Source organism: Lygodium microphyllum, chromosome 1, assembly GCF_053477565.2.
Source record: "Lygodium microphyllum isolate KBCC chromosome 1, Lygodium_microphyllum_v1.1.10, whole genome shotgun sequence".
NCBI classification, from domain to species: Eukaryota; Viridiplantae; Streptophyta; class Polypodiopsida; order Schizaeales; family Lygodiaceae; genus Lygodium; species Lygodium microphyllum.
In genome coordinates this window covers 90200775-90216021 of record NC_141135.1, presented here as the reverse complement: position 1 = coordinate 90216021, position 15247 = coordinate 90200775, and the positions used below count along the sequence as shown (strand labels likewise).

The 15247-nt window shown below is 40.1% G+C and overlaps 2 non-coding genes across 2 annotated transcripts; both read left to right on the top strand.

Moving 5' to 3' along the window:
* Window positions 1-12923: 12923 nt before the first annotated feature.
* Window positions 12924-12995, top strand: TRNAP-UGG (transfer RNA proline (anticodon UGG)). The gene has a single exon. It is a non-coding gene; the product is annotated as a tRNA-Pro (tRNA).
* Window positions 12996-13058: 63 nt separating this feature from the next.
* TRNAV-CAC (transfer RNA valine (anticodon CAC)) lies at window positions 13059-13132 on the top strand. The gene has a single exon. It is a non-coding gene; the product is annotated as a tRNA-Val (tRNA).
* The last annotated feature ends 2115 nt before the right edge of the window (window positions 13133-15247 follow it).

Here is a 15247-nt window from a genome sequence, read left to right as displayed (position 1 = left end):
AAGAAGTTTGGTCAGTGGTAAAGCAAGTAATGAGAAATTACGTACAAACTTCCTATAGAAACTAGCAAGACCAAGGAATGAGCGTAATTCATGTACATTTTTAGGAATAGGCCAATGCAATATTGCGTCAATTTTCTTAGGATCAACTTTTATTCCTTCTTTTGATACAATATGACCTAGATATTCTATTTCTGTCTTAAAGAATTCACTCTTGTCAGGATTTGCAAACAATTGATTTTCTTTCAGTAATTGAAAAACTAATGATAAATGCTCATAATGCTCTTTTTCACTTTGACTGAATACTAAAATATCATCAAAGAAAACAATCACACAATACTGATATTTTAGAAAAATACGGTTCATCATTCTACTGAAAGTAGCAGGTGCATTAGTTAATCCGAATGGCATAACTAAGAATTCGTAATGGCCAAACTGTGTCCTGAATGCAGTCTTAAATATGTCGGATCTATCTAACCTCACCTGATGATATCCAGATTTAAGGTCAATTTTACTAAATATAGAAGATATCCTAAGGGATTTCTTATTGATCAAGCGTTTCTGTTGACCAAAGGATAACCGGCTACCTATTTTCCACCAGCCAATTGGAACCTCTATTAGCCGTCGCAGAATGGCAACTATAACTATGGAGTAAAATTGACCTTAAATCTGGATATCCTTACTAAAATCAACATTCCTTACTTGCTATGGTTGGTCCATGTGTTACTATCCCATCTTTAGACCCATAAATAATCTTAGGAAAAAGAGTCACAATATGTAGCAAAGCGATGACCCATTACATAGGGTTGAAGGTCACCACCACAGGGGTTTGGTAAGGGAAGAATGTATGGGGGTTCATGAGCTTAGACTCCAAAGATGGTAGAGATAAGAGAAGGGTTGAAGGTTTCAGGTCAAGTTCTTGAAGATAAGAGACAGAAGGGTGAAGGTAGATTAAGGGAGAGGAGTAGACGAAAGAGAAGGGGTTCGAAGAAATTGAAGATGTAGAAGAATACTCCCAAAAAGAAATAGAAAATGAAGAAGAATACTAACAGAGATGAAGCCTGTCAGTTTCTTTCAGCATTATGAGAAGATATAACTCTAATAGACAAAAACATGTATAAAATAATACATTCCTCTATGCTACTCAGATCGCCAATCTGATGCTTCCATTGGGGGTAAAAAACTAGCATACCTGGCTAGAATTCTGCTAGATCACTCCTTCTTCATCTCCCCCTTCGGAGTACTATTCACTACTTGAAAATAGTGATCGCCCATCACATGATTTTGTCAATCTCTCTTTTTACATAAAATCCTCTTGAATTGGCTAAAAGCTACATGCTTTCTTTTACATGTCATCATAATGTAGAAGTTGTCTATAGTTTTATGAATTTTTACAAGAGATAATATCTAGAATATCGAAAATTGGCTAAAAACTTGTCAAAAAAAAATCTAATATTTTGAACCATGGACACTAACACTAATGCCTAAAGTGGCATTGGCTCTCTAAATCTAAAAAAAAGCCACACTCTAGATTTTTTTACACGATGTGCGCATATGGGCATGACATCCACCCCCTCCTAACCTACACATTCTCTAGCATGTGCCAAAGTCTTATGGATTTGCAGTGTCAGAAGAAGTATCTTCTGCCATGTCAATGTCTTCATCTTCTGCCTCTTCTTCTTCCTCTATGTCTTCATGCTCTTGAATTATATTCAAGTCTTCTAAATCATATGTTGAACTTTCTCTTCATTTGAAAAGCTTGATTCTTTTTCCAGCTATGGGTATCTTTATGCTGGTCCCATCCAATTCAGCCAATGAATATGTGACATTGTCATGAATCACCTTTACCACATACGGGCCAAACGAGCACTTTATCATCTTCTTAGAAGCACTGTATTGATTGTCTAGGCTGTTGTTATAGACAAGCATCCAGTCATTTTCTTGAATTGCTCTTGTCTGAAGTCGATGTCGCTTATCAAATCTTCTTTTGTTCTTTAGTCTTGTTGTCTTTAGATTCTCAATAGCTGCTTGAACATCTTCAAGCCTTCTTTCTAGCTACCATATGCGCAAAGTCAGCAATTCTTCTCTACTGATGCCTTCCTCCCAAGGTAGAAAACTCCATGTGAGAATAGATTCTTCAATTGGCATAATTGGTTATTATCCATGCATAAGTACTAGCTAGCATATAGCCAGTCACTGAACTGTGAATAGTCTGGTCAGCCCATAATTCAAAAGGTAGCATTTTAGGCCATTCTTTGATCTTTCCTCTACAAGACTTTGCTAGAGCTTTGAGAATAGGTTGATGACCTCTCTCACTCTTTCCATTGCCTTCAGGATTGTAGGCTAATGTCAAAGCCAACTTGATACCCAATTGAGCAAAGAAGTTGTGTGCGTCATCAGCATCCAATTCTCCTCTATCTGCAATTACTTTACCCACACAACCATATCTGCAAAACACATCTTTAAGAAAAAAATGACAAACAACTTGAGTGGTCTTGGTTGTTAAGGCTTTGCCTTCAACTTGATTGGTTAGATTCTCTATTGCAAGCACTAAATACTACATATTCCATATTCCTGTAAGACATGGTTACAAGATCAATAACCCATCTATAATATATAGACAAGGGATAAGTCCATTGTAACCCATCTCGATGCTTGACCATAAAATACATCTAACACGCATAACAGGTTTCAACAAAATGTGCTATGTCCCGATACATGTTTTGCCACCAATATTTTTCTTTGCTTTTACTAAAGGTTCCCCATATGCCTCTATGCCCGCCCACAGGCTTTCATGAAATTCCTTCATTACCTGTTGTTGCAATCTTTTGTTACCTAAAACTCAGACAAGCGCTCCTTTCTTCTTCTTTGCGTGCTTCCATAGATGTCCTTCTTTAAGAAAAAAGCCATAAGATTTCCTCTTGATATGCTTGAACTCCTCGTCAGTCCAATTCTCCTTCTTCTTCATTGTGCTCAAAAATTGGCTGATCTTCAGCCAATCTTCTTCATAATCTTCTTCAAGGAAATGAACTAGAACTTGAGCAATGCAATGAGCATGCTGGCTTCTAGTTGACCACCCTGTTGTTTTCAGCTTTGGACTAGTATATGTAGTAACTCAAAATGTATTTTCAGCAACTATGGAATGAAATTCAACAAGTATAGATTCTTCAGCTTCATCTTCTTCCATAAGCTCTTCTTCATTGTCATATCTTGTGCATGATAACATGTCAGCAACTGGATTTTCCTTTCCTGCAATATGCTTTAATTCGAGGTTGATAGATTTAATATATGCAATCCATCTTAGCATAGCAATGTCGGGTGTAGAGCAGTTGGCAATCATGTCCAAGAGTGGAAGACAATCAGTTTCTACCACGCACTACAAAAACACCTATAAAGTATTCACAATTACACTTTAATGTTGTTACAACTCCCCACAATTCCCTTTTTACTTGTGCATACCTTCTTTGACGTTCATTGATAACTTTTGCTCCAAAACAAATTGCATAACTGTTACCTTCAAGATCCTCTTGGCCAATAGCCCACAAGCCCATCCTATCCCAATGGGACTTGTATCCACAGTAAGGATGATGGGTTGACCATTTTAATAATCAGCCCTTCTGAGAGTGGGGGCTAAAATTAACAGCTTCTTTAATTTACGCATAGTGAAAGTATGCTCATTATCCCAAGAGAATCTTTGGCCTTTTCTTAATAATTGATAAAGATTTTCGGATACATGAGCAAAATGTGGTATCCATATGAGATAGAATACTCGTTGTCAAAGAGTTTTTTGTTCATGATATAAATTATAGAGTTCTTATGTTTGCAGAAGAACTTCATTAGGATTCACATGGGGAACCTTCATACATGATTCAGTCATTGTTACCCAACATTCAACTTAGATATCACTTAATTTCATAAGTTCTTTTGTAACTGTTATACAATTTTCAGTTGTACCTTGTATATTGACAAAAATTAAGTCTATGGAAACCCACAACTTGATCAACTGGAGGTAATTGACAGTCTGCAGGCTAAGTCACATTGGTTCAAGAGGAAAATTTGACTGGAAATCAAGAGAAGTGCCAAAAGTCCACTAGGTTTGTATGGGACCTGGAATAATGGACTTATATGACTTATAAGTGACCTAAATGGTCAAACTGAAGAGTGGGAGCTGAAGAGAATGCAGCCTGCATTTTTCGGCACAAAAAACGGGCCTGCATACCTGTGGCAAATGGAGGGTGAGCTGAAGGTTATGGTGCATACTCCCAAAGCATGCAAACTCAAGACAAACTGAAGCAAAAGAAGGAGATACAAACAAGGAAGGTGAGATCTCTTCTTGCCCATCCATGAGTGGTATGACAATCCATAAAAGGGGGAAACCTGAGAAAAAGTATTTAGCCTGCTCTTATGTACGTCTTCTTTCATTCTTTTACCTTATTCATGGTCCAATGAAGCCCGTCTTGTACCCAAGTACGTGAGTGACTTTGGGGACAAGCAAAGGGGAGGATTTTGAAGGTGTATGGGCTGTTTTAGACTGAAAAAACCAGTCATAAACAGGGCAACCCACTGTTCATGCCCATTTTGAAGAGAAAACAAGTGATCTATGTGGTTGTAAGAGAAGGAATTGACCTCTTATCATCCGGGCTTCATATGTGAATGATTAGAAAAGCTTATTCTTGGGATTATGTGCACTTTTGGAGCTTGATTATGGGCTGAAAATTACTATTTTAAAAATAGGGCCGAAGTAAATTTTATGCTTTGTCAATGCATTTCATGAGTTTTTGATCTATGTCTTGGATGTAGTAGAGTCTACCATCAAAATACTTGTATCTTGGAGTTGTTGTCCATTAATGATCATGAAATAGAAATTGTTTGAGCTTGCATTTGGAGTATGCATTTGGACTAAATCTGAGATAATCCCTAAATGTATTGGCTTATTATCTGCATATGCATTTGATGTAATCAAGACAAAGTCTTTCATTCCATTCATGTATGTTAAGTAAAAGAAAAAGCTTGAGGTCTTCTTCTTCAATTAAGTCATCTCAAAAACCCAAATCTTATCAAACCCCAATCTTTTCTTCCTCTCTTAACCTTGAATCCCACACTCCTCTTCTGCTCTAAACCCTAGTGGAAGACCTTCAAAACTCCAACACAATAACAATGGTGAACCCGACGTGAAGGTCAGTCACAGAAGAGAAAGTACAATGGGAGAATCATCAAGTTCGGGAGGAGATACCTTGCAGAAGTTGGTTCATCTGATGCAAGAGAGCCAACAACAACAATTGCAATTTCAACAGCAGTTACAACTGCAACAACAGCGGAGACAAGATGAAGAGCGGAATGATGCTGCTGCCATTAAGGCTTTGGAAGTAGTTGGGTAGGAGCTCAAGCAATTTAATGGGCAAAATGTGTCCTCTCTTATCCACCTCTATACTGACAAGATGGTCTTCTTTGGAGTTCCTCATCATGCTTGGAGCCGATATTTTGCCCGTTTGGCCGTGCATGGCCTCTAGGACCGGATTCATGGTCTTTTTCAAAAAGATGCGGGATGGTCTGCATTCAAGCAGGCTCTTCGAGAAGAGATTTTTCTTGAAGATTCTAGCCTCATGACGAAGAAAGTCTTCACTGAATGGGTTGAAAGGCCCAATAAGGGACTAACCGCCACTGCTCTTCAAAGCGAATTTGAAAGCAAATTTTCTCAACTAGATCCTGACGATTAGCAGGGTATGGAAAGCCAGAAGATTGAATTGTTTCTGAAGGCTGCGGATCATTTTCTTCAAGAGAAGCTAATTGATCGGCTTGAAGATCCTGACTCTAAGATGGGATTGAAGACTACTTGGGGTGATGTCACTGAAGCAGTTAATATGATTGCTCGAAGAGAGCAAATGCGCCTAAGGTGGGGGTCTACCTCTGCACCAACTAAATCCATGAAGGAGCCTATTCCTGTATCTCGACCTCTTGTCTATATGGTTGAGTGACCAAGAAATCCTGTTGTTCCACCTCCAAAGAAGGACGTTATGGACGAGCTGATTAAGAGCTTGCAGGATCTCCATCTTAATATAACGGAGATTAATTCCAAGGTGGAAAGGCTTGATGTGAAAGTGGAAGAAAGAGGATGGACAACTGCCCAAAGACCCGTACAAGAAGGCTTCAAAAGATGTTGTATCTGGTGTGATAGCCTACATCATGATAAGAGGGAGTGTTGTGCATTCTGTGAAGTTGAAGCGCAAAAATTAGTCTTTTGGAAGGATAATAAAATTCATGCAACCGAAACCGGGCTTCCTCTTGAGCCAAATTTTGGTAACGGTGGCATGAAGAAAAGACTGGAGGATTTGGCAACAAGAACAGCCTATGCAGCTATTGATGCAGCTACCTATAGGCTGCAAATTGAGCCAACTAATGAAATTGTTAAAGCATGTAAAGTTGATGCAAAATCTAAAGTGTGGATACAGGCCTTAGATCGCATGGAGCGAGACAAGGCAACCAAAGATGATTCAATGCATCCAAGGAAGAACCGGATGGACCGAGCCAGTTGATTCATTTTCAGCTTCGCTTGGTTGGCTGAAATTAATAAACATGAAGCTATGATAGAAGAAAAGAGAAGAAGAGATGAAGATGTTGCCGGTCTCTCCTCTTCGGAGCCAACCAAACGTGTGACAAGAAGTAAACCGGATCAACAAAAGGATGCTAAAAATCCACCACCACCGCCAGAGCATGATATGGAAAATGCCCCACAAGCAAAGAAGACGAAAGGAAAGAGAAAAGGTAAACATCTCGGCTACAAGCTGCAGTCTTACATAGAGACTGCGACGAATCTCAAGCGGATCCTAGAAGAAAGGATTCTAGGAAGCAAAATTGAATTTACCTTGGGTGAAATTCTGGAATTGTAAAACGAGGATTTTCCGATGTAATTAAACAAAAAAGACAATATGTTGGTGAAGAAACTGAAGAATTTGTGCATGCTTTTTTGCAAGCACTTCATGTGTATTTGCAGGATGAAGAGAAGCTGAATACTCAAGGGATTCGATTGGAGGCAATCAAAGAATTGATTGCAGCCATAGAAGCCAAACATGAAGACATCTATGAAGCAGAAATTGATGAAGCTATTACAGAGAATGTTATGGTGGGGTCTTCTCAATCTAAAGAGAAACCCATGCAAAAGAAAGAAGCTCGTCTTCACAACATGCAAGAAGAGATTGATGCTCATTTCATTCCTAGTAGTCACTACTCCCGTACCCATTGGGCAAGGGCGACCACTGAAACCGTTGTCAAGATTGGAGAAAGAGAGACTCCATGCATTGCCCTTATAGACCATGGCTCCAGATCAACGTCATGTCAAGAGGTCTCTATGAGAATGGCGGATGGCCCATAGATGTGGACCCAGGATGGCACATGAAAGTGGCCAATAACTCCTTTGGCGATCTCTATGCAGCATGTCCTTATGTACGGGTTACTATTGGTAATGTAAAAGATGAATTCCCGCAACTATCCTATCATTCTTGGTCAACCTTTTATTTTTGAGTCTCGTTTGGAGACAAAGGCCCTTGATGATGGTTCATCATATGCTCGGATAAGAAGTAAGGATAATGACAAAGCTGTCCAATTTTTGACTGTATGTGTAAATCATCACCGGAATAGAGATCGAATGAGAGATCATCCTATACCTCCTAATGCCCAAGAATTTAAGGGTTTTCGGGTAGCACTGCTGTAAGTGGAGGCTATGGCGATGCTTCATGTCATAAAAATTTGCCTCCCCATGTAAAGGAGGCTATGCCAAAAGCTGACTTGTAGGTATTTACGGCCAATAGTGTGGGCTGTTATAAACAATTTTCAGCCATGAATAGGGTTGAAAGAAATCATTTATGTCATGTGAAATGAGAGCTTAAACAAATTGATGTTTTGGCTAAAAATGAAGAAATTTCAGGGCTATTTTATGGGCTGATTTATAATGATACATTGGATGAAATGTGCTTTCAAACTTGATTTAATTGGCTCAATTTGCAACCCATAGATAGTTGCATCAATTGCTGCATAGGCATTCTTTACAGCTAAATCTTCCAATCTTTTCTTCATTCCATCATTGCCAAAATTTGGCTCCAGTGGAATACCAGTTTCAGCTGCATGAATTTTTCTGTCTTTTCAAAAGACGAGCTTTTGTGCTTCAGCCTTATGGAAGGCAAAACATACCCTCTTATCATGTTGTTGGCTGTCACACCAAATACAACGCCTCTTAAAGCCTTCTCTCATGGGTCTTTGAAGTGATGAACACCCTCGTTCTTCAACTTTGACATCCAGCTTCTCCACCTTGGAACTAATTTTTATAAGATTGAGATGAAGGTCACGCATGCTTTTAATGAGTTCATCCATGACATCATTTTTAGAAGGAACGAAAGAATAAAGAGTTGGTTCATTAGTCAAAGGAATAGGGGATTTTGAAGGTGGAACAAGCTCCATCAATGGAGTTGTTAAAGTTGAAGTAGAGCCCAAGCATCCACTCTCTTTGAGAAATCATATTAATTGCATCAATAACATCTGTCCATGCAGTCTTGACTCCTGATTTGAAGGAAGCATGTTCTGGGCGATTAGGAAGATTCTCTTGCAGAATGGGATCTGTAGCCTTAAGGAATAATTCAATCTTCTGACCTTCCATACTTTGTTGGTCTTCATCATCAAGTTGTCCAAATTTACTTTCAAATTCATGGTATGAAGCTGTTGCAGCTTTTGGGTTTCTCAACCCAATTAGTGAAACTTTTCTTCGTCATTAGGCCAGAGTCTTCTAAGAAGAATTCTTTGCATAGGGATTTTTTGAATGCAGGCCAATCCGCATCTTGCTAAAAAAGACCATAGATTCTCTCTTGAAGACCGTGCTTGGATAGTCTGGCAAAATAGCGACTCCATGCATGTTGAGGTACACCAAAGAAAATCATTTTTTCAACATACAAGCGAATAAAAACAGAGACATTTTGACCATTAAATTGTTTTAATTCCCGTCCAACTTCCTCTAGGGCCTTGATAGTTGTGGAATCAATCTTTTCTTCGTCTTGTCTTTGTTGTTGTTGTTGTAACATTTGGATTTGTCGTTGCTAAGTTTTTGTAGTATGCACACCGATTGTTGTAGAGTATCTCCTGAAGAATCCACCATCTTGAAGTTTTCTTACACCGACCTTCACGTCGAGTTCACCAATGTCGCAGCGAGGTCACCACGAGGGTTTGGAAAGAGAAGAATGTATGGGGATTCAAGAGCTTAGACTCCAGAGATGGTAGAGATAAGAGAAAGGTTGAAGGTTTCAGGCCAAGTTCTTGAAGATAAGAGACAATAGGGTGAAGGTAGATTTAGGGAGAGGAGTAGATGGAAGAGAAGGGATTCAAAGAAATTGAAGACATAGAAGAATACTCCCAAAAAGAAATAGAAAATAAAGAAGAATAGTAACAGAGATGAAGCGTGTCAGTTTCTTTCAACATTATGAGAAGATATAACTCTAATAGACAAAAACGTATATAAAATAATACCTTACTCTATGCTGCTCAGATCGCCAATCTGATGCTTCCATTGGCTCCGAAAGGGGGGTAAAATACCAACACACTTAGCTAGAATTCTGCTAGATCGCTTCTTCTTTATCTCCCCCTTCGGAGTGCTGTTCACTGCCTGAAAACAGCGATCGCACGTCACGCGATTTCATCAATGATCTCTTTTTTTAAATAATATCCTCTCAAATTGGCTAAAAGCTACATGCTTTCTTTTACATGTCATCCTAATGTAGAAGTTGTCTATAGTTTTATGGATTTTTACAAGAGATAATATCTAGAATATCAAAAATTGGCTAAAAACCTGTCCAAAAAAATCTAATATTTTGAACCATGGACACTAACACTAATGCCTAAAGTGGCATTGGCTCTCTAAATCTAAAAGAAAGCCACACTCTAGATTTTTTTTACATGGTGTGTACGTAGTAGCACAACAGCAACCCACACAAAAGGCTTTGTCTATACATATGATCAATGGGAGGAAAGACAAGGTGCTATATGTGCATATAGCTAGCAACTTGAGTTTGAATAAGTCAAACTCTAAGTGGAGAATTCGAGGAAGCTATTAGAGCACATGAATTTCTTAAAGAAAGAAGCAAGAACAAAGCATAAACTTTCGAGATTCAATGCATCCATTATGGTAGTAGCCACTTTTATTCATACTGCCTAGAGCCTGAGATTAGAAGTCTTTATAAATTACATAATATATTTCTCAAATAAATAAAATTTTAGGGAGCCTCTAAGAACCATCGCTCAAATTTTAATGCTTAGATGTCTTAGCTGAATGCATTTTACATATCGATTTCTTATTTTTGGTTAATACTTAAATCCAATTCTCAGTGTGTGCTATCAAGCAGTGTTTCAACAATCTTTGTTCTTAGAAAGGGTGTGAAAGAAGGCATCCGCGGCTACTACCGAATGGACTAGGTAGCATTCCTTTATTGTCTCAACAATTCTTATGGTAGATGTTTGTAAGCCTCTTAATGGGTGTGTCTCCCCTTGGGATCGATAATCTCTATCCCTTCTCTTGGGGGAGGGTTCATGCTTGCCTACTACTTTGCTCCTTGTTGCATCTTTTCACATGAAGAATATATGATGCCCTCTCTAGAAATGTAATTTTCATTAAGAGGACTAAATTGGGAAGATATTTTGTAGTGTTGCCTTTGTCTTTGACATGCAATGGATTGTAGGTGTATTGAACTATTTGGGGAAAGCATGTCCTTCTCCACCACACATGTGACATTCACTTTTCAAGTTGAACTATCCGGGCTTTGGGCCAATATCTTGAGTGGTCATCTTAGACTCCATCAAGTTAAGCCTAGCCTTTTTTTATTTCCTTCATTCCTTATAGGGAGCATGTTTCGTATATAGGATGCATTCATACATAATAAGCACAAAGACACTTGATATTTGGTAGTTGTGAGATCTACTGAATTTCTAGTTGTCTAGCTTGATGGCATTTTCTCCACAGTGTGTTTAAGCTTAACGGTATCATAGGTTGATCTCATGATACGTTTTGGAAATGGTAGAGGTGTTTGCCATTGTATTTTTGAGCAGCTTTTCCATTGCGCCCATTAACTCCTTTATGGTGGCCACTAAATTGGTAAAGCTACCTTTGAGATTCTCATTGTACCTAGTCCAATTGCTATGCGGTGTGGGAGTTAATATCTTCAAAATCTTCTCAACTAGAGTCGGTGAGGAAGACTAACTTCAATGCCTCCCATGTGCCAAACTATCCATTTTTTAATCTTTCATATCCTATACATATGAAGTTTTTGGACAGGGGGAGGGTCTGGTCGTCGTCGCGAAAGTGACTCTAGGGTCTCAGAATGGTCAGCCGTATAGGCTATCTTAAACGTTGTTACATGATTGAGAATTAGCAATCACGTGGTACACCCGCTAGATGGTCAACAACATCATCTAGCCAACAACATCTCCACCCAAAATAGATTTGACTACAAAGAGGGTGCTCAAGCCATGGGACTTGATTGAAGAGCTTTCTACGGGTTCCAATAGATTTTGGGCCGATAGCTCTTTGATTGTTCCAGCTGCACTTTTCCTTTTAATGCACCTTGGGAGGGATAATTGGACTTGCTTCTGTGTTGAGCATTCAAAGGAGTGCTAGCCTTTATCGTTTCAAATTTTTTTTGAAAAAAGGTAGTGGTGTACCTATGCAAATCAGAGGGTTCATTGAGAACCATAACGAGAAATGAGAGGATGCCCATTTTCTTGGTTCCTAATTCCCTCGAGCTTTCCTTTTATCCTATCGAAGAATTTTGTCTCTAGAAGCCTTTTCGCTTCTTGCTCGTGTAGATCCTAGGACCCATAAGTCAACTCTCGATTCCAATCCTAGGAGCCATAAATCAACACTCAATCCAATGCAAAAGGAATGTGTAGACCCTATTGAGATAGTCAAATGTCATCTTATGTCGAAATTCACCAGTACTTCTATAAGAGGTATGCAATGGTAGCCCTCGAGTGAAGTTGTGATGATACTACTTGCCGTAGGTGGTCCCACGCGAAGGAGGAGAGCATAAGGGCTAAGGAATGGTAGCACGCAACTGAAGTTGTAATGATACTACTTGCCATAGGTGGTCCCACGCATAGGAGGAGACCATAAGGGCTAAGGAATAGAAGCGGTGAGGGGGGTACATCGCTTGAACGACTTGTGGTTCAATTCGGGGAGGGGCACCCCATCCTCTTCTAGAAATGAAACTACCTCCTCTCCCCCCCCCGCCCCCGCGCCGTTGTGAGGTTTCTCGTGAAGCTTCGTCTCGGTGTCCCAAGCGTGACGCTGGGTGGGAAATTCATCACAAGCAATTGATAAGCCCTCCATTTCTCTTTGATATATCCCTTTACACTGACTCTAGGCACTGCTCATTTTTATCCGGCCCATTTTGTCTCGAGGACGCTGCAACATTTTCTTGCTGCAACTTGCTACTACGAATGTCATGACATTGCTGCCATGCGGCGCATGCATGGTTCCCACTGCAAAACGCTCTATGCTCTGAGGCGAATCGTAAGTGGCAGGTGTGTATTAAAATGCTACCATCCACCTGTGATATAGACGACTCCTACTCCTGATGAGAGCCATCCATATAGTCTCGACTAAACTCGGTCGTAGGATACGTATAAAAAATTACATCGTTGGACGTGTACATTTACACTCGGACGGGGTGCGTAGGGACCCCGTTGGGTTTGTGTGAGCTCATGTCATATCGCTTGTTTCCCTCTGGAGTCTCTGCCATCTGGGGCTCGCTCAGAGGCCCGAATTTCTGAAAGTCCACGGTCTCTTCCGTGCACTTGGGAACGCGGGCAGGTGCACTATATTTCCGAGTTTGTGCGCTGTTGGTTCCCATGTGACCAGAGCCTGCAGATGGCAAGCTTGGCATCTTGGCATCTGAGGGCGTTTGGTCTAGTGGTATGATTCTCGCTTTGGGTGCGAGAGGCCGCGAGTTCGATTCTCGCAACGCCCCCCCATCTGATCATCACTTCTGGCGCCTCGCAGCCACGCGAGACGTTCGGAGCTCTTCTCTCACGTCCGGATGGTGTAGTCGGTTATCACGCTAGTCTCACACACTAGAGGTCTCCGGTTCGAATCCGGGTCCGGACATTTGACCGATCGCTTTTGCCACCGCGCATGCACGCGCGGGGGAATTGATTGGAAGTGTAGTCGGTTATCACGCTAGTCTCACACACTAGAGGTCTCCGGTTCGAATCCGGGTCCGGACATTTGACCGATCGCTTTTGCCACCGCGCATGCACGCGCGGGGGAATTGATTGGAAACACGAGAGCTTTTGTGCCAGATACTCCTGCCTTCCAAACTCCCGAGCCCTACTCACATTGGGTGGACAGTTGCGCTACCCCTTCACAGTTCCCGTTCAAGTAATCAGCTGGCTTACATGGTCGGCGTCTTCCACGACAAAGACTTGGGAAGTGTACCGTCTTGTGGATGGGCTTCCTCTTCCAAACAAGTTCCCGAAACTGCGTGGGCTTTGTCTCGGTTGTCTTGAACATCGAGATTGCAAGCATGCTCTATCTTGGAGTTAAAAGGTTTTCAAGGAGCTTTGGTCTTATAGTGAGCGCTCTCAAATAGTGCGCATGTAAGTTCTAATGTTCTCATATGGGCATCTTATCGACAAAAAATTTGAATGAAATTCAGAAAGCTCTTGAAGAGCATGCAATCGATGTCAGGTTCTGGAATTCATCCGTACAAAATCTATCGTGTCCCCCATCTCATGCATGAATGTTTTGGTCAAACTCCCCTTGTAGGGCTCTTTCAAGACCTCGAATTCCCCCCAATATATATACTCACACAAACAACCCGAGAACCTTATCGTCAACATCATTGGGACTTATTAGAAAAAGGAGCATTGGCTAGTATGGTTGTTATAATGGCATTTGGCTTTACAAATTTACAATTTCAAATTAGTCTATCTGGGCCAAGAAAATCAAATGCAGATATCTATATCCTTTCTAGGTAGGCTGAATATAAAGACACATCAACATACACAATGCTGACAATAAATGTATGATAGTAGGTAGGCTAATTTAGTCTTCTTGCTACTGGAGCGAATTTTACAAGATCCTTCACACTAAAAGCATATTCTACAAAGTGCGTGTTGCAAAATAATGTGCACACTCTATGTCTATCATCATGATTATTAACCCTCACAAGATAAGAGTGTTGCTGAGCATTTGAAGCGAACGCAAGAACGATTGGAAAAGATAAAAGGGTGCCAGAATCGCATTCTTTGGGTCGTCGTGTGATCAAATTTTAAAGAGCTCAGCGTGCTAATTTAGGCATCGCATGATATCGATAAGGTGCTCGTGCAATACTTCCAACTCATTACAATTTGTTTATTGTAAACATCTAGTGAAAGTCGAGCTTGCTCTAAGTGCCAATTGTATTATCACTCGAAGCTACGCTTAGAGGACCTGCAATAACTTAATCTCTATTTATTTTTGTGAATGTGCCTACCAAAGCCAAAGTGCATGTAAAAGGGAAAAGAACGTGTCATGAGCTTAGTGGAAAGAGCTCTCGTGAAGGTAAACCCTAGAACCAAATCCTAATGTATATAATGTGTACATTTAAATAGAGAGCTTATTTTTGCGTGTGCAACTTTCGAGTGCGTGCGAGAAGCGAGCTTTTGAGCGAGCTTCTCTAGGCAAACTCTCTCTCTCTCTCTCTCTCTCTCTCTCTCTCTCTCTCTCTCTCTCTCTCTCTTTGTGACTCACAAGGTGACTCCTATCCCATGGGCACACACATAGACTTGAAGTCAACACAACTCTATTACTACTCTTCACATCTATAATCAGCTCAATATATCTCTAGTTTATGTATAATAGAAACATTCATTGTCAAGATTCAAAGATTCAACATGCTTTCATTTGCATGATTTCTTGGTCTTTGAGTTGAATTTCAAACCTTGACAGGACCTATACAAGAAGAAAACAAAATTCCTAATCTTAGAGAAAATGACAAAAAAGGTTAAATAGAGTTACATCTCAAAGGAGGAAATTTTGAATTTCAAATTTCTAGGGCATTCAAAAATATAAGCAAAAGAATTTAAATTATATGAAGTTAAATTGTAGTGATTTCAAACGTTTAAGCTAGGAAATTTAGATTCTAAAATGCTTACATATCAAGTAAACACATATAACCCAACTTGGTCTCAAGCATCCTTTGACATTGAGCTTGGTCATGTGGTCAAGCTCAACTTCAAA